This window comes from Colius striatus, chromosome Z, assembly GCF_028858725.1.
Source record: "Colius striatus isolate bColStr4 chromosome Z, bColStr4.1.hap1, whole genome shotgun sequence".
Classification (NCBI taxonomy): Eukaryota; Metazoa; Chordata; class Aves; order Coliiformes; family Coliidae; genus Colius; species Colius striatus.
The window spans coordinates 48,909,224-48,933,495 of record NC_084790.1 but is presented as its reverse complement, the minus strand read 5'-3'; the positions used below and the strand labels follow the sequence as shown (position 1 = coordinate 48,933,495).

The window sequence follows — 24,272 nt, the reverse complement described above, 5'->3', positions numbered from 1 at the left end:
CAAAAAAACCCCAAAACCCCACCAAAACCAATCAACCAAACAGGCACCAAATTGTTCTTCTAGTTCTACTCTGTGTGTCGAACTCTTATTACATGTGTTGCACAGAAAATCTGATGAGACCATAGTTTTAACTAGTCCTCATGTTATCAAGCTTAATACTTCATAAATGTAGGATAAGTCCAGAACATTCTCTAAGATATTTTGGATTTTAAACCCATTCACAAAATATATTTTTTTAAAATCAAATTAATGTACTTCCAATACATATGTACATCTGTGTCCGTGCATCTGTAATCTCTTTTGAAGGAAAACAAAATCCTTAAAAAAACCAACATCAATACCAAACAAACAAACAAAAAAACCCAAACGATAACCTCACAACCCTTCTCTAGCAATAACATGAAATAAAATTAGACCCCATTGTACTTTAGGAAAAAAACCCAAAACTATTAAACCCAAGAGATCAATAAAAATTAGCTCCTTACATCAAATGTGTTGCATAAATCGTCAAGCTTTAGGGATTCACACCTCAATCTATAGGGTCAAAAAAAAAAAATCTACTGCTTCTTAATTAGCAAAATATTTAACCAATCTGAATAATCATTTAAAAAGAAGTTAATTTCCTTGATTCCATGTGTTTCAAGAGTTTCAGTCAGCAGAAAGTATAAGTCAGTTAGCCTTAAAAAAAAAAAGTATCTGCAGCTCATTTCCTTTGATGTGGAAATAGATACAATAGTCACTAGCAAATGGCAACATTTACACACAAAGTAACTTTTTTTACGGTTTACTGTAATTTTAACTAGAAACTCGGTCGTCTGAATGCCATTTCTGTTTCTTCATGATCTTGGAAACGAATTTAAAACAATTTTCTCAATTAAAGTCTTTACAATCCTACATAAAACAAGCAAGCAAAGTACTCCCTGAAAAAATTTACCTGGTGAAACATTTGAAGTCCATTTCTCAATAAATTTCATTTTGCTCAATTATCAGAGAGTAGAGTCTTTTCCTGTATTTCTTCAGGAGAGGATTACCTGCTTTAGAAAACTACCGTGGGTTTTTTAAAAAATCCATTTCTGTCAATCTCTTTGGAGAAACTAACATATATTAGCAGAGCTCCAAGAAAACATTCTTAAGCAAGTACTAACAGCAAAGGATAAGCCAGAGAATAGCTGAATTTTACTTTTAATCCTAGCATGTTTAAGAAAACTAAGATTATTTCCCTTTGATCCATGATAAAAAGCAGTCAGGAATAGCAAGCAGTATTCCTTCCACTGATTTTTACTGCAGCCATTGGTTTTCAGTTCCTTGGAAACAATCAACCCTTGAAAATAAGGAATGTCTCATGATGATAAACAAGGGACACGTCAGAACACACACTTCCAAAATATACTAGCAAATACTATGTAACTCCCTTTTTTCTGGTGATACTGTGACTGAAATTTTCAACACAGATGGTAATTAGGTGTGTAACCTTAACATCAAGTTGCTTATGCTGAAAACTAAAATTAGAAATGGGAGGAAGTTAGCTTCTGAAATACTAGGCTAACAAGGCAATGGGGCAGCAGCCAGCCTGCCTGCCTGCCTCACAGCACTGACAGCTCAGCAGACGGCTCTTTGTTGGCCCAAAGAGTTTCTTTTACTGGTGTCAAAACATTGGTGCTTGTCACATATGGAACTGTATTAGAAGCCCAACACCTGCCTTTACCACCAGTCACAGGTGATAATGTGAAATTCTGATTAAACTGTGAGATAGATGTAATGCTCTACACACCCCAGACTCTATGGACATTTAGACTCCTCAAGTGTTCAAAAAATACATGACCTAGAACCAGTCCTGCTCCTAAGCATAGGGACCTGAAATTATAACTCTGCATTCCCAACTGTAGGCAAGAGCTACGACAACACACAGGAACAGGTTCCTTTAACCATTTTCTCCTTCATCCTATCTGTCTTACTCTCAGTATGAGTGTGGTCAGCTTCAGTAAGAAAGGAAAATAAATCCCTCAGCTCCTCTCCCTTGGACAATTCTATATCTTGGTGGTGAGGACACACCACTCATAAGTGGTACCCAAAGACAGGGTTCCCCAGCCTGTAGAGAGTGTGAATACAGCTCATGTGTTTTCAGAGCAAGCACCCCAACTGGCAGGTAAAGGGAGGTGACAGCACTGCCTCTTTAAACAATACACAGGACAGGGCACAGATCTTTTACCTACATGTTCTCAGGAGAGGATCCCACGTTAGTAGAGATGACCAGCACCCACCAGCCAGGTACCTCTGCTCCAAAGGTATGCAGGAGAGAAGCAGCTTTCCACAGGCTAATTCTGTGAGCCTTAAGTTCCCCTGGAAATCTCTGTTTCTCCCTCCTGACGCTACAAACACAGTAGGTTTCAAGGTCTGGTAACATGAATCAGGTGCCAAATTTTTCAGCTCTACACGGGATTTGTACATGGAGTTACTTTGAAGTTGTACCCAGCATTTTTATTACTTAATATATTGGTATATCAATTTCTGGCAGAATTTTAAAGCAAGCCATTCTGAAAACAAATATATGGAAGAAAAATGAGTCAAGGGAGGGAAAGATTCAGTTTCCTCTTACATGTATGACTCATTCTAATTATCATCCTGCAGGCAGATTGGTTAATTGCTAGAAACAACTGATTATTCACTCCTTTTCTTATTAGGTAAAAGCCATTGCACATTCAGACTTAAAAATCATAACATGAACTAAAAACAGACCTTGCTTGATATTTCTAGCATTTTTACTTTAATTTGTAATCTTACTCTTAGTTTTCAGACTATTGTTTTTGCAAAATAATGGCAAGTCTACATTGCTCAGGCATGTTCTTCATTTGCTTTTTTAACATCTGAGGTAAATTACATCAGCTAATAAAGCATTGTACTATCTATTTTATGAGTATCCAGATGTGTCTCTAGAAGTTTATATTTGAATGACTGTATAAAGAAGGCTTTACTTCACAGTATAACTCAGTACATGGGAATTTCTTCAAAGCACTACATCAGAAAAAGTTTAGTTTTCATTTTACTATACTATAAAGGATCTCAAAGAAAGAAAATTTGGCAAGGATGGGCAAAAAAGGTGAGAATCTTAATTGCTTTTTTGGTTTGGTTTTTGGTTTGCTTTTTTTTTATGAATCAGCAGAAGTCATGCTGGAAAGAAAAGATTTTAAAATCAAACAGAGCCTTGGTGACATGGCAAGTGCTCAGTCAAAACCAGTCCCTGTAACATACCATAGACTGTCAATGGCTAAAAGCTCCAAAGGGAGTCTTTCCTTTTGGCCTGAAGAAATTGTGTATTGCAGCTAGGGAGACAATTTTTTTTTTTTTTTAGACAAATCAAATACACATGTTGGTATTTCAGTCTGGAAATAAGACACGGCAGGTATATATAAAGCAGTCCTCCAGCTGCCACAATTTATTATTGAAGAGTAATATATCTAGAGAAATTATTTGCATTTACAGATGCTCTCAATTACATACAAGTCTTCAAGAATGTATCATTTCGTATAAGAGAAGCTTCTTAAAAAGTGTTCAAGCTTGTGAGGGGGAAAAACTCTAGGCCACAGATTGCTACCAAGTTAAGCACTAGTGGGATTGATTTGTCTGGCTAAACATGGTAATACTGCACTAATGTGTAGGTGACTGTGCTGCAGGAGGGACTATCCCAAAACAAGATCACAGCAATAGAAAGAACAGCCAGAGATGCACTGGTAATCCTGGTTGAAATGAAAGCCCAGAATTTGATTTATGAAAACCATGGTTTTGTCAGATGGCCTTTACACAAAGATACACGCATAGAAATACGAGCTACTCTCCTGACCAACAAGTCAAATAGGCCCTGCATCTGTCTTGGGGAAACCCTTGGTATCAACACAGATTGAGGGAGAAAGGGATTGAGAGCAGCACAGCAGAGAAGAACTTAGGGGTACTGATGGATGACAAACTGGACATGAGCCAGCAATGTGCACTCACAACACAGAAAGCCGATTGAACTCAGGCTGCACCAAAAGAACCATGGCCAGTGGGTCAAGAGAGAGGATTCTGCCCCTCTGCGCCTCTCTGGTGAGACCCCACCTGCAGTGCTGTGTCCAACTTTAGGGTCCTCAGCACAGGAAATACACGAAGCTGTTGGAGCACACACAGAGAAGGGACAAAAATTTTCAGAGGGGTAGAACACTTGTCCTGTGAGGAAAGGTTGAGAGAGTTGGGGCTGTTCAGCCTGGAGAAGGCTCCAAAGAAAGATTGGGAGAGACTTTTTAGTAGTGCCTGTTGCTACAGGACAAAGGGTAATGTTTTTAAAGTAAAAGACAGTAGATTCAGACTAGATATAAGGAAGAAAACTTTATGATTAGGGCAGTGAAACATGGGAACAGGTTGTACAGAGAGATGGTAGCTGCCCCATGCCTGGAAACATTCAAAGTTAGACTGTGCAGGGCTCCAGAGCAACCTCATCTAGTTGAAGATGTCCCCACTCATTGCAAGGAGGTTGGAGTAGATGCCCTTTAAAGGTCTCTTCAACCCTAACTATTCCATGATGCTGTGATTCTATGAAATAGATTCTACCTTAGGTAGCTAGAAAGGAAGGACTGCTATGTAACTCAAGATATACGACTTCACTGAAATAATTCAGTGTTGAATTGCAGTTTATCTTTCAGGTGGAAAAAGTGTAATCTGGATTTTAGAATTGTCCGTATCTTCCTTACCAGTGCCCTAAATCAAATAAAAACACAGGGCACAGTTCTCAGTCTACTATAGATTTACCTGGCCACAGTCAACATCTTTGATTCATAGACATTTGCAGAGTGGTCCAGTAGCAGCTGAACCAGTGTCAAATACATTATATGACCTCTAGTCCAAGGCACAACATCTCATTTTTAATAATATCCAGCAAGCACAGAATTGTTGAGATTGAAAAAGACCTTTAAGACCATAAGTACAGTCGTTAACTCAGCACTGCCACATCTACCACTAAACCATGGTCCTAACTGACACATTTACATGTCTTTCAAATACCTCCAGGGATGGTGACTCAACCACTTCATTGTCTGGTGTGCTGGGGTTGCATGGAGCCATTTCTGGTAATGAGGGAAGGGCTGTAATGGTGGAATAATTTTACCATCACTCAGGATTTTTAAATTCACATGAAACGTGTTTTTTATGTTACAGCTCAAGTAAGAATTAATTCAGAACTGTCTTAATGCCTCCACTGCTCAGGAAGTCAGTCGGCCTGACCACAGGGGTCCTTTCAGGCCTTGCAAGCTCTGTCTTTGTGACCCTTTAGAGGCTGGCAGGAGTAATGTGATTTTTGTTTTATATCACCAATAAAACAATCAGTGAAGAACCATCTGCTTATCTGAAAATCCGGTTAAAAAGACTACAATTACATATTTGCACTGATATTAGACACTTGTCATTTAGCTAAGTTAAAACTGATTATTTTGATTTTGCTTTGCATTTTTTCATGAACAAAAATGAGTGCTGAAAGTTAAATACTTGATCTAAGTCTACTACATCTTCGTTCACCAACTGTACTTGTTAATTCATGTAAAAGCATTATTAACTTAATTTTACCAAATAAATTTTCCATAAAGCCATACCAATTAGTGTTAGTTTTACACACTTCTCCCAACATCTATTAATTCAATTCTACCATAGAAAGCACAATGTCTTACCCTACAGCCTGACTTGTCCAGCATTTCCATCCAACCCACGGAGTACCTTTTCCCTGGAGGAGGTAGAATGTGGTTTTCAGGCAACACCCACTGCTTGAGGAACAAAATATTGCTGCCTACCACAACCCAATGCAGAGGGTCAAGCTAAAGCTGCTGGAAATGGGAGCCAGTGACAGTGTTTTTGTGTACCACTACCTTTTACCTCCATAGACAGTAACAGCAATCTGACCATTCAGGGCTGACAGCACAGCCCCCCTCATCCATCTGTATATCTGTCTTACTAACTTCTCCTCCCTAGGTGCAGCCTATGAGTCTGTGTTGTACAACATTAAGTCATCACATGTAATGTAATAAACTAAGAGACAAAACATTTATGTCATATTCTAGTAGATTACCATTCTCTAGAGTAAATAGCATCAATAGAGTAGAGAATGTCTCAGCTTTTCTGGATGCACTTTCTTTGGCCTAGGTGATTTCAAAGAATGTTGTTTTAATGGCTGGCATTACTGGTCTGAAATCGGTTTTGTTATAAATCTGTGAAAAGAGCTACAATGTCTCTTCCAAATACTGAGCAACACTACTTTAAATAAAATCCTCGCCGATTTTGCACTTTCATTTACTGTTGTACAATTCCTAACGAGTAATGCACCAATTGTAATGCTCAGTTTGATTTGCTCCTCACAGAACAAATTCAACAGCCCTGAACACAACAACCAGCATAATCACAACCAAGGAGAGTCCTAACTTCTTTCAAACATGACTTTCAGCAGCGTCCTCTTCAGTGTCCAAAGACCAAAGTAATCTGTGACGTGAAACAGGAGGAACCTAAGTTCTGAGCATGATTATTATCTCACCCTAAAAAAATTAAACCACAAAGGAATAGTGTAAAAAACAGTTAGCTTTGTACTTTTGGAACCTAATACAGATATACTGCATGTCCTAGAAATAAAAAGATGTCTGAGTTTACTAAGTAGTATTGAGAAGTATTCTGAGTTACATATCATGGTGGCCAAAGAGATACTCTGCAAATCTCTTAAAACTACAAATCTACTGTAAAACTACATTCAAACACTGGAGACCAGACTTTGGGACCCAGAGGACCTCCAGTAATTCTGTGATCTCAAACAATTCACAAAGGAAGTGCCTGGATGTTTCTCCAGAATTTTATGACAACAATGGCATGGGGCAGCTGCCACTGAGAAAGGGCTTCAACAGTAACTACATCAGCTATGCTGGATCAAGGTTTTTAATTACATTTCTATCTTATATTTTGCATTTCTGCATATACAGAACGGATTTCTTCTCATCTATGTGATCCTAGGTATATTTATAATGTAAAATATTTAGGAGTAGAAACCATCTATTTCAATTCATTTCCTCTCACCTTGCATAATACTTCTATAAACTTCAGATGTCTACTAGCATTGCAGCACTGTCACTGTCAAATGGGTAGTCTGTCTTTCAATATTTCTTAGAAAAGTAATTTTCTTTCATTTTAACTCAACAGACATGTATAAACTCAAAATACAAATATATAGGTAAAAGGTGCTTATTCCCACTTATTAAAATTTTCAACACCAGTTCCTGTTAAAACTGATGCTGATATTTTCCCATAAATAATTCTAGGAAATGTCCAGACGCTTTTGTGCCCAGCTCATTTGGTACCATATGACCACCACCCTTGTACTGGGCTCTCTTTCCAAAGCTGCTGATAGGCAGTCTCAGAATTTTTATCTTCTACCAAAGTCAGACCAACCATAACAACATTCTGATGTACCCAACATGAAGTAGCAATGTAAGCATTACAAGTTCTTGCTAATCAATCACATTACTTCAGGCAAATTTTTATTTCAAGATGGGAATAGAATAAAATTTGAAGAGTTCTCCATCAGGTATGGGAGATTAATAAGATATGCATGTCAAAAGCCAACCAAAAGTGCCAGAAATGGGACCATATGCCCAGAGTACATGAACGTACACCACACACATGAAGACTACATATCTAATACATTAGTGTGTAGAGTTCATTAAGTCAATCTGTTTTTCTTTGATAACAGCAATAGATCTCTTTAACCAAAAAATTTTCAGTACAAAAAAAAATACTTGAAATTTTACCTAGAAACTGATATGACCCAGCCCAGATGGCTCAAATCTCTGTTTCACTGTTCAGCCCAAACCAAAGGAAACTTCAATTTTGACCTAATTTTGCATTATCATCTGTTTATAGGAGAAAAAGAAACACATTATTGGAACCTGTTTTAGAATAAAACCAAATCAAGTGTTACAAATTTACATAGTGTGGCCAGCAGGTCAAGGGAGGTTCTGCTCCCCCTCTACTCTGCCCTGGTGAGGCCTCATCTGGAGTCCTGTGTCCAGTTCTGGGCTCCTCAGCTCAAGAGGGACGGGGAAGTGCTGGAGAGAGTCCAGCACAGGGCCACCAAGATGATCAATGGACTGGAACATCTTTCATATGAGGAAAGGCTGTGGGAACTGGGGCTTTTTAGTCTGGAGAAGAGGAGATTGAGGGGAGATCTTATTAACATTTATAAATACCTAAAGGGTGGGTGTCAGGAGGTTGGGACATCCCTTTTTTTCTATCGTAGATAGTAACAGGACAAGAGGTAATGGGATGAAGCTGGAACAAAAAAAGTTCCACTTAAACATAAGAAAAAACTATTTCACCATGAGAGTGAGGGAGCCCTGGCACAGGCTGCCCAGAGGGGTTGTGGAGTCTCCTTCCTTGGAGCTCTTCAAGACCCACCTGGACATGTTCCTATGCGACCTGATCTAGGTGAATCTGCTTCTGCCGGGGGGTTGGACTAGATGATCTCTAAAGGTCCCTTCCAAACCCTACCATTCTATGATTCTATGATAAATTATTTTAAATTATCATGTGAAAAAAAACCCTAGCCTTAAATGAAAGACCAAATGATACTGTACACGTTTTACTAATCACACCACAAGATTCCTTGGTTATGTTTCAGAATACTGAGGTTTCTTAGAAGTGCTTTTTCTCAAAAGCAGCCATGCCAGGATACAGTCAGTTGAGGATCTGGTTGCTTCTTTGAAAGTCAACTGACTCAAACCATTCATGCATTAAAAAGCCTAACAAGTCAACAAAGCAATGAAAAAAAAAACCTCTAAAAAAGGATAAGCTAACTTTGTCTTCAGGAACTAATTTTGTTCACTTTTTGGCAACATTCACTTTTTAAAACTATCAACTATAAAAGCACAAAATAAAAGTAGACAGAATCATAGAATGCTGTCTAAAATTGTGAAGTATGCAAGTGTCTCCTAGCTTCAATATCTGCATTTACCATAGATAATTAATTTAATAAACCACACCTCCAGGCAGTGTGCCACAACTCACCTCTTTAGGAAACACCAGAAGAATGTATGACTATGATGTGGTTAGTCCCTAAGTGATCTGGAAAGTACATTGCAAGCAGTACATATTAATTCATAAGAGGGGATATTGTTACAAGGTTTTGGAAATGAAATTGAAGTCATTTAGACTTTCCTCCTGTTTTAAAAAAAATCTGCCTTAACATTTTCTCATTTTTTAAAGCAGAGGTTATATTTACTTATTTTTTTTGATGTAGTTCATTGTCTGTTGGTTGCATTTAAAGTTTCTAATGAATGGTTTTATGAACCACTTCTTCACATCATAACACAGGAAAGACTGGAGAGTTTTTATCACCTGTACCATCCCTATCCAAAACATACAAGTCCCCAGTACTTGCCCATACTTCTAAGATAATAGACTTCAAATGAGCTTGATCTAAGAAAAATAAATTGCATGGCTAAGTCTGGTGGACATTTGATGAAACAGTCACACTCTCAAATATTCAGCTGTAAATAACTGTACGTATATGCACTCATACAACCAAAATGTATAAAACCCAATTAATGTGACAGGTATGGTGTGATCTTTGGATTCATGACAGGCATGAGTCCTCCAGCGACATACATCTACAGTGGACAAGTACCTAGTCATGCAGCCTGGTGAGACTGTGGAGTCCTCATGCAATTCTCACAGTGCACTCTCTGCTTAAGACTTATTACAGAAAACAAAAAAGAAAATCATAAAAGAGGAAAAGTAATATAAAACATGGCAGTTTAAATGCATGAAATGGAAAAGTTTCCCAGTGACAGAGAGTGAAAGGGTTCACTATCCTACTCATCCAAGTATAGCAGTGACCTTCCAGATTCTGTATATTAAAGTCAATATTCAATAAATATTTCCATCACAACGTCTAACACAAGTTCAAGAACCAGTGAACTTCAGTAGTAATGAAGCTAAAGTTTAAAAATAAAGCAAATCCCACAAAAAATAAAGCAAATTCAGAAACTGGAGAAAGGGAACAGACTGTCTGCTTGGCCTAGGTCAATGCAAGGCTGCTAGTTACAGCATTACCTTCTGAACAAAGCATCCTATTTATCATATCTGAGTAATGCAATTTTTGGTATTTGACAGGAAACAGTTCCAGACCAAATTACTTCAGTACACAAAGTAACACTGCCATGCAGCTCACATTTTCTTCATTTTATCCTATTATCACCTTGCTTCTTTGACCTCATTTCACAACTATTTAAGAAAACTGTTTCAAGTAGTTCTGTTTTCCTCATAAATCATCCCACTAACGCTTTGATCCTTTTGGCACCTTCTTAATTCCTTTGATTCTGTCAGCATCTTTTAATAACAGGTACCTTAAGTTACTTGCAATTCAAATAAATGTAAATGTACTCCAACAGAGAGGTGTGTCATAAAACAAAAGAAGAAATGCTTTTTCTTTCCTCCTTTTCTTGGTTCAGAGAATATTTTTGCAGACAACTAGAACTGATTTTTTTCATTACTATCTCAAACTCAGATCAGATATATTTTCCCATTTCTTTAAATAGTATCAGGTTTTAGATTTTTGCTTTTTAGTTTAAACTACACAGCTGCATAGTATTAAATAATATTTTTCAAGATCAAACTCAATATCCTATGCTGATATTTAATTTGGGAGACTTTATGCTGAATGAGGGATGATAATAAGATGTTCACCTCTGCTGATATATTCAGATTCCTAGTATTTAACAGATTCCTATCTTGATAAATTATATATTAGTTCTGTGCAAGAATGCACCGTGCATTTTTTTAAGAAAAAATATGAAATTTTGTCAGTTATGGCTAAATAATACTTTTATCACAAGTCTAATCAAACAAAATTAAGATACTGTGTGCACACAAGACTTAAAATAATTTTCAAAAGTTAGCTCTGTAACAAGCAATCATGTTCCTATGCAACCTGATCTAGGTGAACCTGCTTCTACAGAGGGGTTGGACCAGATGATCTCTAAAGGTCCCTTCCAACCTCTACCATTCTATGATTCTAATAAATACTAAATACAAAAAAAAACCCCTTAAACATACAGATACTTGCTTTGCTTTTGTAATACTTTCCAGACAGCATGTGTTTAAAAATTTTACTGTTCATGTACCTAAATAACTATCTACCTCGTGCTGGAACAAACCAATGTTTACATGGTGAATCTTCTAGCTAAGATGAGCAAAAATATTAGTACACAGATAAATAAGTGAAAGTGAGCCAAAACAACTTCCCTCCAAAGGCAGAAACTCATGAAAGCATGTCAAAAACCCATAATCATTAAGGAAACTTGTTTATCTTCTGTTTCTGAAAGGACATAATAAATAACAGACACAACTACAGTGTGGGCCACGGCCAGGAAATCTGTGAGGTCTCTTGGACCACACAGTCCCTCCATAAAGTCACATGTAGCAATGATGAAGTGACTAAACCACTCAGGGCAATGCTCAGATCACTTACATATGGCTAGAAAAGTAGAGAGACATTCACCAAATGGTTACCAGCACCTCAAACACTACAACCACTGCCAGACTGAACACTGGCTATCCCAGTGGCATTTGAGGATGCAGGAATAGCTACAGGTCTCTGCATAGGCTTGCACTCCCAAATATTTCCAACATGATGGCAGAAACAAATTCATTTTTAGACAAAGTCTTCCATTAACTGCCTCATTCGTTTTTAAACTTTGAGATGTAAAGGCTTTCAGAACTGCACAGCTCTGAACCACAGTCTGTAACCACAGAAGTGGATACAGATCGTCTTGTGCCAGCCTACAAGTTACAAACATCCAAACCTCCATACAAAAGGAAAGGAAAAACCTATCGTGTTAAATAACGGAAAAAGGAAGATTAATTTATTCATTCAACAGTTGCATCTCCTCCAATAGGTTGACAGGTAAAGAACATCTGCCCTTTTTAAAAACCAAACTTACTCTACCTTCAAAACAAGATAGATTAAAAAGGAGTCATTCAAAAACTTGGCTCCCAGCAAAGCCATAATCCAGGGGGAGGAAGAAAACACTGAATCATTTATTCCACTGTGAGAGCACACAAACTTCATGGAAAAAAAATGGGAAAAAAAAAAAATCAAGCTTCTACTGCATAGACAGGTTTAGGCTGACTATAGCCATATTTAGAAATTTTCCCCTTTAAATCTTTATCTCAGTCAAATGAAGATAGGCACACACACACACACAAAGCCCCTAAAATAAAGTACACATGGAAAAAATGTCAAAGCTTAAAATGTGAATCAGCCTCTACTCGCTAAGTACAATTCTGAGCAGTAATTTTTGTATGTCTCTTGGTTCATAAACAAAGACTATTACTAGGTTACTCAGCCATTAATGGAGTAACAGCAGGCACGTGTTAAAGCAAAATAAACATTTTATTTGAACTAGTTAAATCCACAGCTACTAGGACATATAACTCATCCAGGATCAAATAATATAGAGTTACATGCTAACCAGAATGGTAGCGTACAGCACAGAGAATTTACAAATCTGCTAGTTGCAAACAGCAGTCAGAAGTGGTAGGTGGACTGCAAGACCAGCAGACAGACAATTTCTATCCTCTGATAATGAGAAAAACAAAGATTAAGAGGTATGCTGTTTGCTTCTCACAAGCAAAATCTGAGATGTCCATGACCATGAAAAGACAACAGAGTGCTCTGTGTCCTAAGTGAGGAAGCTTACCGTAAGCTATTAGCGATCTGTGGGTTTTACCAAGAGGAGCTCAGGTTTTGGAGTCCCATCCGTTGAGCCCTTGGATCCACCCTTACACCATCACTTAGACGTTCTGAATGCTCCTCTCTTTACGAGAATAATGTCCTGTACACAGGACTCTTCTAGATGTTTGTGACTATGAAGCCCGTGCTTATTTGTTACTATTCATGTAATGTTTTTAGCTATTCTTATCAATTACAACTCTTTAATTTAGAAAAAGTGAACACTTGATCATACCTGCTTCCTCTCTGAATACATAACGATGTTTTGAGCTTCTGAGGATTTGCAGGAAACCACAGCAAACTAACAAGAGCAAAACACAGTCCTCTAGAAAAGAAATGCAAAATAAGCTTTATCTTTTTGAGAATGTCACTGAGAAGGAACACATAATGATCTCAATCAGCCCACAAAAAGCACCAGATAATTTTGTTTCCGCCTAGATTGCAAATTGTTTCTGCATGCTACTCAAGGAGCCTCTAATTGTCCATTCTTTATGACACCAAGATCTTCCTGCTGTAATATGTGAGGATTTTAGAAATAACGTATATGACATGTGTTTCCAAAGGTGGCCAGAGAGACACTGCTCCTCTCAGCCCAGGTGGGCAGACACAGGCCTGATGAACGGGATTTTAATTAACCAGTGCTTATAAATAACCTTTCACATTATCAGATACATAAAAAACATGAGTAATGACAGCACTGATTTTGATCAGTCTTTATCTTTGTTCAGTTTTTCCAGGAAAGTACACTGGAAAGAGATAGACTTTTTCCAAACTATCTGGCTGTTTGATGCGAATTCTTCATTCTTCATCTTCATTAAAAACCCGTAAAATTGTACTCAGTAAAATAATATATTCTACTTAGCCACAAGAGCAAGCATGAATGGAAAGTGAAGCAATGCAAGACTTGTTAATTGGTTATTAAACTATTTTTAATGACCTTAGAACTTCTTATGCATTTAAGACTATTTCTGATATCTTTAGGAATCAGTGTTTGACAACTTTGAGAGATATTTCTTACTAGTAATAGTAGTAGCATTGCCACATTCAAAAATTTAACCGTGATTATTGCAGAAGGAAAGGACAGGAGCAAAGACTTCTTTGGATTTAATTAATGATCTTTCTTCCATATTCAAATCTCTGAAAAAAGTGTTTGACAGTTTTTCCCTGAGCATAGTCTGGTTACATAAAAACTCAGAAGAATCACTGTCATAGGTACTATATCTGAGATCAATATCAATGAATTGATTGATTGATTGATAGCTACATATAAGGCCATTTTTCTTTTCTTTCTTTTGCAGTGTAACTCAATAGCAAAAGGCTAAATGGAGAAAAAACATTAAGAATATGCTCTTTGAAGTGTTTTCACAGACTGTATGTAAAGTCCAAGCCTCTCAGATATATCCTCTGATACCTGACAAAGAACCTTCCACTCTTCTTCAGCTAAAAGGCAGACTGTTAAGATACCTAAACAACACTTGCCAGTATAATTAGTTAACAACATGGCTGAACCTTCCTCTGTCCATACAGGAGAGGTGTTTTATTCTAACAGAGGGTCTGGACAACTTTTCTGTGTAAACAGAAAACTTACCTTCTTTTATCAATTCCAAAATACTCAGCTATTCACACTTGGCACAGGTTTAACAATTTTTCAGACAAGAGAATGGTATTTGCTATAAGCAAACACATAATCAGTTCAAATATTTGCAGGTACCAGATGTTGATATTCAAACATAAGACCACTTTTGGGTTTCTTACAGTTTATTACTAAGGTAGTCACAAAACAACTCTGTTGTAGTAACATTAATTAAAGTTCACTCAGTGTAGCTGAGTGATCAAAGTAGCTACTATGTACAAACATCCCAACAGTAATGAGACAGCACTCAGTTGTTTACAACAAACTTCAATAGTTTCACCTACACAAATCCAAACGTTGCTTTTCCTCCCCCAACTTGAAAGACACGTACTTCAATAAAGTCCACTTTGCTATGTGAATTAAACTTTACAGAGTTTCAGTATGATCAATCTGCTTCAGCAGCAGAAGTGGTAACAGATTACAAAAGCTCATGAAGGGACTTTCTAATATCTACATGATCATTGCCTCTTTAATTAGCCTCCACTGCAGCACCACAGAACAAACTGGGAACTCCACCACAGATAACACGAACGATCTAATACTTGCTATAAATAAAGAACCTCTATGGCAGCATAATCACTGCACAAGCTTATCTCCAGGCAAAACTACTTTCCCTTCACACTTCAGACCAATGAGGACAAAATAATTTATTTGGTATTACAAGAATAGAGGAAACATTTAGATGGTAAGACTGCAGATACAGTCTGTAGTGAAAGGTATTGTTAATTTAACCCCCACAGCCACTTTGGAAAACCATGCAAAAGTGTGTTTAATATATTAATATATGACAGAAAAGTAACAAATGCATGTGCAACACATGGCTGTGTCTTCATTAATGCCAGATTACTGTCTGGTACATTACCATCTGGTATGATCACCATGCAATACAAATTTATCCTTGAGTAGGTGCGGATACAATCACATTTCTGCCATTTACCAGAGTGCAGGATAGTGCAAGCATGCTGACTTCATGCCAGCTGGAGAAGGATAAATAATACTCGGTCCAGCATTGTCAGGGTCATAGAGATAAGCAATATCTGACAGAGTAGAAAACCTACTAGTACAAGGTTAACATCAAAGTTGGGGATGACAAAGTATGTATACACAGATGCTTGCATCTTGTGGTTATGGGTTCTGATCTGCTGGCGAGTGCTATAAAGACACATCAAATCAACACCTTAAATCAATCCAGTAAATAAGTGTCTGTAGAATAATAAGTAGCGTAGCATCCTCCTCCCCCTATACCACTCTGTTGACATTAAAGATTATTCAGCCTTTTCTGCGACTCTGCAGAGAAATCTCACATATTTTGTCTTCATGTCAGCAGTTAAAATGTATCTATAGTAGTAGGGCAGAGAAATAAAACACTTCCATATTAAATACAATTTCATACACACATAGGAGAAAATAAATTAGAAAAACTCAGTTACGATTATAGACATAGCTGCTCTAGATTGCCTAAATGAGACAATATGTATTATCTCGTCTGGCAGTTTAACATGACTGCAATGAAACATAATTTGTAGGTGATGCCAACTAGTAGGAGACAGACAAACATTCGTAGGCTGGGGGGGGGAGGGGGGAGGTTAAAACGTACTTCTGTCTTATAAGGAGAATGAATAGGAGGCTTTCCAAACGTTGTACAAAGTACAAGATTTGCAGATATTGACCTGAGCTGATAACTCACAGAAAAATATGTCTTGAGTTTTTACAACTTAAAAAGACAAAGCTAAATCATGCCAGGTCAAATCTTCTACCCAGTACCTCCATCTCCAAGAGCAGGCAAAAGCAGATGTCTGGGGAAGAGGATAAGAATAGTGTAAGCATTTAGTCATACTTTCCCCAAATACTCTTCAGTCTGCAATAATTTGCATCTCAGAGACTTTCAAATCCAGAGGTCATGCTTACGTATTTAATAATCCTCTACAGACTTTTTCTTACATTCATTTTGTCCAGTCCCACTTTGAATAGGTATAAACTTTCACTATCCACCACATCCTGTGAAGTTACATAACTTAATGATATGTGAATGAAACAAAACTCTTATTTTTGCTGTTCTGAACCCAACACTTGCTGGTTTCATTTCCGTGCTTATTAGTTCTTGTACTGGGAGAGACAACAAAAAACTGATCCTTAACACCCTCACCATGCCATTCATGTTTTTATAAAACTACCACTGCATCCAAAGCTGTCTCTTCTCCTCAGCAACTTCACTGTTCCTTTTATGGAATGTGATACATATCTGTGATTTTCCTTGTAGTGAACAGAAAAAGAAAAGTAGACATTTAAGTGTTTTTACTACAGCCTCACCCTTCCCCAAATGTTCTTTTTATTCCCTAATAATAAATAGTTTGTTGGCCTTACAGATTCTTTGTAGCAGACTTTCTGCTCCTTGACTTACTCCTTAATTTTTTTTTTCTAACCTGCCTTCTTATGGACATTTAATTTTGCCAGAGTTTGAAATTTCTGTTTTCCTCTTTCACACAAAACTTGTACTTTTTCAACTATGACTACTGCTTGTGAAGGTGAATTTTTCAGCAGGCTGCGATTATAAAGTGAACAAGTACCAATATTACAGAAAGAGACAAGGATGGAGGCCAATAGTTTATTGTGAAAATATTTACCTCCATCATCTGTAAGTTAATGGAAAGACATGAGGAGAAAGGTTTTCCTCTGAGCATTATAATTGGCAAAAAATGCTTTCCCACAGTTCACAAGACTACCAGGAGCCTGGTGGTAGTAATGGAACAAAGAAGAGGAACAAGAATAACTGCTATACAGAAAACAGTACCTGTGAGGTCAAAGACATGAGCTTCAAGAAATTGCAAGCTATGAAAGTTTAGAAGAAATATAATAAAACCCAGTGTAAGAAGAAAATAATTTTGCTTTGTCCAAGGCAGAAGCAGGATAAGCAGTTATGGGGTTAAACTGCAATAAGGTGTGAATTGGTTAACTTGAACATTTTCTCATGGCATGATGATGTAAGGGAGATTCTTGAGTTCCTTAAAACAAGTCACAGATGACAGATATGGATGATCCTAATCTGAGGCAGATAAATGGATTAGATGACTTCGGAAGGCTTCTTCTAGTCCTGTCCTTTTATGACTTTTTCCTTGAGACTTGAGGCAGAATGTTTTATTTTCTGTGATTTAACAAGGATTTAAAAAAAAAGAAAAAAAGGGAAGGTGTGAGGTGGTTACAGAACTGCCTTGGAAAAAATGAAGTTACAACCAACACGTTCACACATAAATTGTTCATTCAAACCCTTTCCTTACCAGCTCCAATAAGCCTGTGAAAAGAAAGGAAGTCTAGCAGCCAAAAGCTGGATAAATTGGGCTGAAAGCACGGTTTTCTGTTCTCTGACCTTCCCCAGACATTCTTTGCACATGGCTTGGAAGCAGATGCACTATGCAGTATACAGTGCATGTGTGACACTCCTGATGCACCCTGAAAGCAACATTTCACATCTACTGTGCAATGCACGCAATGTGCAACAGAAAAGAACAGGCAAGTCTCCTGACAGGGCTGGTCAAGTGCCAATGAATTAGAACCATCCTAAGGCTCTGTTTTAGACTGGACTTTCACTCATTCACATTAACATGTCCCACTCTCACTGCAAGTAAGCTCAAGAAAGGCTGGGTATTTCTGTACTCTAAATTTGTCTGCAATGAAAGGCAAGCTGTAATTCAAGTTGTCAGGGCTGTCATGGAATGTGGTCTGGGTCACTTAGATATAAAGATTGGTTGAAGGTAATTACACTGATTTTATGCAGTCATGATCATGACTAATGACTGAATAAACATGTATGCGCAAAACAAACCTCATGCATATTTCTGCAAACCGGATACCTCTGCTAAATTATCTAGCATCTCAGCAGCACAATCAGCTGGGCAGTCTGTGGAAAATCTTGCACATTAGCTGTCATGTACTATGTCTATTAGTAGCTTAAAGGAAACCTAAAACAGAGAGAAAAATGAGATCTTTGTCAACTCTTAAAAGGCAAACCACACCACAGTAACACTGTCCTGAGAAGAGTCAATGCATATACTTTCCACTGGGCAAGTCCTGCAAGCTGCAATTCACTGACCTATGTAAACTGATTTGTCTTTTAGATAATTTCATAGCCATTACTGTTGCAAAATCTATAAACACAGATGGCAGCAACTGGCATCCTATCAGAAGATCAAATACAGAGACTGAATTTATCCTCCCACATCAGAGGTGATTCTTTCCAAACAGGTTTAAGCGGTTATGGCTGGAAGCTGAACCAGGAAAGCTCTATCACAGCTACCCAAAGCCTTAGCCACCCTGAGAAGCTGCACTACTTGAATAAAGCTGGTCTATAAACAGCATGGCATTTAATAAACCCATGCAACATTCAGTTCAGACCGGGCATAGGTTACAATTGACAATGATTATCATGTTGACCATTTCTATTAGCAGTAAACGTACAGGGTTTTTTTTCTAAAGCACCACAGATATCACAGAATCATTACACTTGGAAAAGACCTTTAAGATCATCATGTCCAACCAGTCACCTCACACTGCCAGGCCCATCACTAAACCACATCCCTCAGTACTTCATCTATGCGTCTTTTGAATATCTCTAGTGATGGTGACTCCACCACCTATTCCAATGCTTAATAGCCCTCTCAGTGAGAAAATTCTTCCCAATGTCCAATCTAAACCTCTCCTGGCAAGTGAAATCATTAAACCCATTTCCTTGTGTTCTATTATTCTTTACTGAAGAGAAGAGATCAACTCCCACCTCACTACTCCCCTTCAGGTAGTTGTAGAGAGTGATTATATTTCCTCTCAGCCTTCTCTTCTCTAGTCTAAACTTCTCCAGATCCAACCATAACAGAAGCAGCTACTTGAGAACAATCCTGGAAGCTGAAAACGCCAATAACCTACAGTCAAATTTTAAAATAAATACAATTGTACTATTTCAGCCTGTTATAAAAATTTATCTACACAACTCATTGTTATCCATCTGGAACAGGGTGACAGCACTAACACTGGTGAATTATCATAAACAATGCGTGAGAATATACAGAACATATGCAATGTCAGGTGTTAGCAAATATGAAAGTCAATTAGTGAACTCTAAAGCTCGTTCAAAACCAAGACATTTTTGCCAGTAAGATGTAAGATACCGTGTATAAAACATGATTCTAACAATACAATACTCCAATACAACAACAGTCTTTAAGACAGTCCACAATCTTTAAGACCACAGGACAGTAAGACAGTATTAGGACAAAGTAATTTGAAATGGAGCACTGACATCCATGACAAAGGAGGCTGTACAGCTGCTTCTGCAATATCACTTCCTTAATCCTTTCTGAACACTACAAGTTGTACAAAGACGATCTCAAAGTAAGCTTAATTAAGGCTTCCTAATACAATATAATGCTTTCTCCAAGACTTTTTTTCCCCTCTTTAAGGAACCTTTAAGGAACAAATATCCCTGCAGCACCCTGCTCACGCAACTAAGTCTTAAACATTCTGCATCCTCCTTTGGAGACCTCACATCTAACATTATCATACAGCTCCAAGTTTAGAAAAAATAATATGAGGACTGGAAGAAAAGTAAAAATGGAGAAAACAATATTTCATGGGAGTGAGTGATTTTTTTTATACTTTTTTATTAGCTTTTATTACATGCACTGAATCAGAAACTTCATCCTACTGATTGTGTGAGACAATAGCCTCTAAATATCTTCTGCTGTGATTTATTTGTGCTTAGTTATGGAGAAAATAATCACTCAATTGCTGAGTTCAGAGTTTCAGATATATTCCCAATCCACTCGCATTTGCAGTCATTTGCTTGCTCTTGTAACAAGTTTATAATTTAATTCTTTTTTCTCCGGAATTACCTTCCACAAAATTATCTTCTATGAAAACTGATTATTCTCCAATTATCTGGTGCTGAAATGCTTACTCCTTGTTTATGTCTGACGTCTTCAAGTCTAAATATTAGGAAAAACAAAGGCAATTTAAAAAATCAAGATCTCAGATCAGTGGTAAAATGTTTTCCAAAGCACATTAACTACTTTCAAGAATACATCGTGAAAATGACTGAAACTATTTGCTTTACTAAGAAGACCATTTCAAACTAAAACAATAGAATTGTTGTTTACAGGGCTTTCAGAGTATCTCATCATACCTCCTCAGTAATTTTAAATTACAAGTGATAACAACACTAGTGTTTTACCTGGGCTTTACAAAGGCCCTACATTCAGCTTGATTTCAATTCATCTGTACGTAGTATGATGATTTTGGAAGAATGCACCCTGTTAGTTCCATATTTCCACAGCAGATTTTAAGTACCATGACTGAGGAGAATCCTGTCAATTTTTGAGAAAGCTAGAAAACTAAAAGGGACAAATAATCTAAGCAAAAGTCTTTGGTAGCATTTTCACAGACTTGTCAGCTATAATCACATCAGCTATTGCCTCTGCATCAAAGAAAGGGCTCTGAGAAACAGAAATACTTTCCAGCTGCTTACCACCTCTGCCCTTGGTCCCAAGTGAGTTCAAAATGCTGACACCCTAAACGATTTATCCCCTAGGCAGAAAGCAGAGATATGGGAACTATGGTGGGGGAAGGGAGGCACTGAAAACAAGAGAGGAAAGCAGTAAATAAGAAAACACAGAAAGCTCCCTGTTCATGGAGAAGGAATGAATGAGAACACAAAACAGCTTCCCTTATAGCCAAAAGTTCAGAAGTTGATCTTTGCTTCCCTCCTTGCAGGCTGGATGGTTCAAAGAGTCAGCTAACAAGAAGAGCCATGCGTGCTTGTGCCTGTGCTCAAATGCACACACGTGCATAGGAAGTGAGGAAGGTCAGGGACAGTGGTGGAGCAGCCATTCTCACCCCCACTCCTGGCTTCACCAGACAGCTCTGCAACTGTTGCATGGTTAGGAGGAAGCCCAGTCACTTCAGTAGGGGCTGCTCCTATGTGACGAGACTCTTTCCTTCTCAACTCTTGTAACAAGTTGGGTTTAAGATGCTGAGGATGAAATAACTAGTTGTTGCCTTTTATATTATCCCTGTGGATCACTAGGAATCTTACATCAGCTAGGACCTGCCAACCTATGTTCAATATGTCCCCTAATCACAACCATCACTTCTGTTTTATTGGAGAGCCCTCTAACTGGTACCAAATTGTCTAACAAAGGAGAAGCTTCTGGAAATACAAATTTTGATGAATAATAACCATGTTCTTCACATCACTCAGAAAAACAATGAATTTTCCTTTTCATGTAACTATTATTTAACAGCAACGTCTCCATCATATACAAAGCTATACACTGAGTTTCTTGCCTGGTGTCAGCAACACAGTCAGCTGCAGCCCAGCCAGGTTCAGCTGACACAATAGCACACAGCACTTAATACATCATTGTCCTACTTTATCACAAAATAACACAAGCAACTTTCACAGATACAAGCTAAAACATGAAAAAGGATGACCTTTGGTCTTTGCTGGCACTATTTCTGACCCAAACTCACCAGCCCAGCACCATCAAGAGTACTTAGAAGATGTAGAGAAATACACTTTGCTTAAATAGGTAAAAAAAAGGACTACCACATTCTTATACAGAGACATTGCATCCAGTCCCAGTGATTTATGCTCCTAAAAGCAAATGACACACTACTGTTACTTGTCTGACATGTGGGTACATCATCATGCAAGCATTTCCCAGAATGCTTAATAAAAACAGATTAACTAAAAAAAGATAAAGTAGGCAATTTCCTACATACTGATTAAATCCACTCCACAATCCAGACAGAGAAAACTCATAAAGCAGTGATGTGATTAAAGCTGGAGTGGCTACAAATAGTATATGCAATGAAAACTGAGGAACAGTCATATAAAACAATGTCTGAGATAAACCCCCTCCATTAGCAACTGCCCTAACTAAGCAGACTGTTGGTCTGTCTATATCCTGCATTTAACAATAGGTGGACACGGAGAAAACACTCAACAAAGCAAGAGAGATTGATTGGCATTGTATTTTTGTAGCAAGTTTTATTCAGAAAAAAAAAATTGGACATTGATTTTAGCATCACTGACACTTTCTAACAAGTCACTCTTTGTGCACAGCATACATTTAGGCACTGATGAGCTACAGCTCTATAAGGTTTCTGTGACCAAAACAAATCCCTGAAAACAACAGGGCTCCTTGCAAGTGTGAGTTTGCACTGCCAGAACCCATTGCAGGACTGTGACAGAGCAGACATTTTTATTAAAGAATTTGTAATGTGTGCCTAGTTCCTAAGACAGCCAGACCTTTAACATATATAATATTTTCTTCTAGGGTGTTTTGTTTTCAGTTAGTCCTAATAACACATCTCTCATCAGGATGCACACACTCACAAATGTCTCTTCTGCTTACTTCTGGCTCAGTGTAAACTTTACTGCAATGGAGCAACCCAGCTGCAATGCCACGAGGTACTGGCAATGTGCACTTGTCTGAACCCAGCACTGTCAGCCCCTGTTTTACTTGATGCTGCTCCAACGTCCCCCGCAACTAGTGAATTATGGGATCCAATCTCAGCGGTGTGAGTTCCGTTAGAGTGACACCTAAACTACCAACAAACTTTCACTGCTAACTTGAGCCATCTACTTCTTGCCTTTTCCTGAAGGGCTCTAAGAAACAAAATAGCCTCACACACAGAAACACAAACTCATAAACAAATACTCCCGTCCGCACCCACTCCCCCCGAAAAAACTGAGCACACAAAGACACGGAGAAGAAAGAACAAATCGGAGGCGGGTAGGCGCCAAAGGCGAGCTTTGAACCGTTGCCCCCTCCAGCAGCCGGCTGATAGCTGCCACGGGCGAGGCCGCAGGTGCCGAGGCCCGGGGCCCAGACCCGGCAGGGTGCAGCTCCGGATCCAGCTGTCCGCACCGCGCCGCAGGACCCCCCGGCGGGTGGCGCCTCCGCTGTTCCGCCCGCCTCGGGCCCCCGTCCCCGCCCCACGCCTTACGCCGCTTTCCGCAGAACGGAACAGGCGGGAGCGCGGCAGCTCCACGCCTCCCTCGCCGCGGCGACCGGCACCCCGACAGAAGCCGCCGCCGCTTGGTGCTGCCTACGTGTGCGCTGGGCACCCCTTCGCAGCGCCGTCCTCCCCTATCCGCTGCTGGGCGGCGGGAGTTGCGTCCCACCGAGGCTGGCTGCTCGGCGGCACCACCGCGCCGCAGGGACGGAGGCAGCACGGCGGCTCCGGGCGCCTCGCCGCCTGCCGCGTCGCGCCTTGGTTCCCGCCGCCCAGCAGGAAAGGAGCGAGCGGGTGCCCTCCCGCCCCACCGCTTCCCCGGCAGACGCCGGCTGGCTCTCGCTATAGCCATAGACCAGTCCCCGCCATTACCTCTACGCCGTGCCCTGTCTCCTCTGGGGCGGCTTTCCGGCCCGTCCTGAGGCTATAGCCCCTGCCCGGGAGAAGCTGCAGCCCACTCGCCGCACTGGCAATGAATGGGAAGGCGCCCAGCAGTCCCGTCCTCCCGCCCTTCTTCCCTCCCCCTCACAACTTTTGCGGCGCCGCCGCCACCTCACCTCCGCCGGGCACTGGCGGCTGCTCTGCGCTGGGGCTCCGCTCCTGCCGCCGCCTCCGGCCCGCGCCACGCCGGGCTCACGCTCCCCCGTTCCCGCCGCCACCATACACCGAGGCAGCACGAATGAGATCCCGGCGAGCGCCGACCCGGCCGCCCCAGCCAGAGGGAGGGAGGGAGCCGCTGCGAGGGGCGGGGGAGGGACGGGACGCGGCCGCCCTGCCCTGCCCTGCCCTGCGCAGGAACGGCCCCCTCACACTGACGTCCCCCGCTCTGACACCGCCGATGCCGCG

General features: G+C 39.5%; 1 protein-coding gene across 1 annotated transcript in view; it reads right to left on the bottom strand.

Moving 5' to 3' along the window:
• LHFPL2 (LHFPL tetraspan subfamily member 2) overlaps positions 1-24,070 on the bottom strand; it is a 120,182-nt gene extending 96,112 nt beyond the window's left edge. Inside the window, exon 1 of the mRNA XM_062018277.1 lies at positions 23,984-24,070. The gene's annotated coding sequence lies outside the window, so the exon portion shown is untranslated. The remainder of the gene's footprint in view (positions 1-23,983) is intronic.
• Between the last annotated feature and the right edge of the window lie 202 nt (positions 24,071-24,272).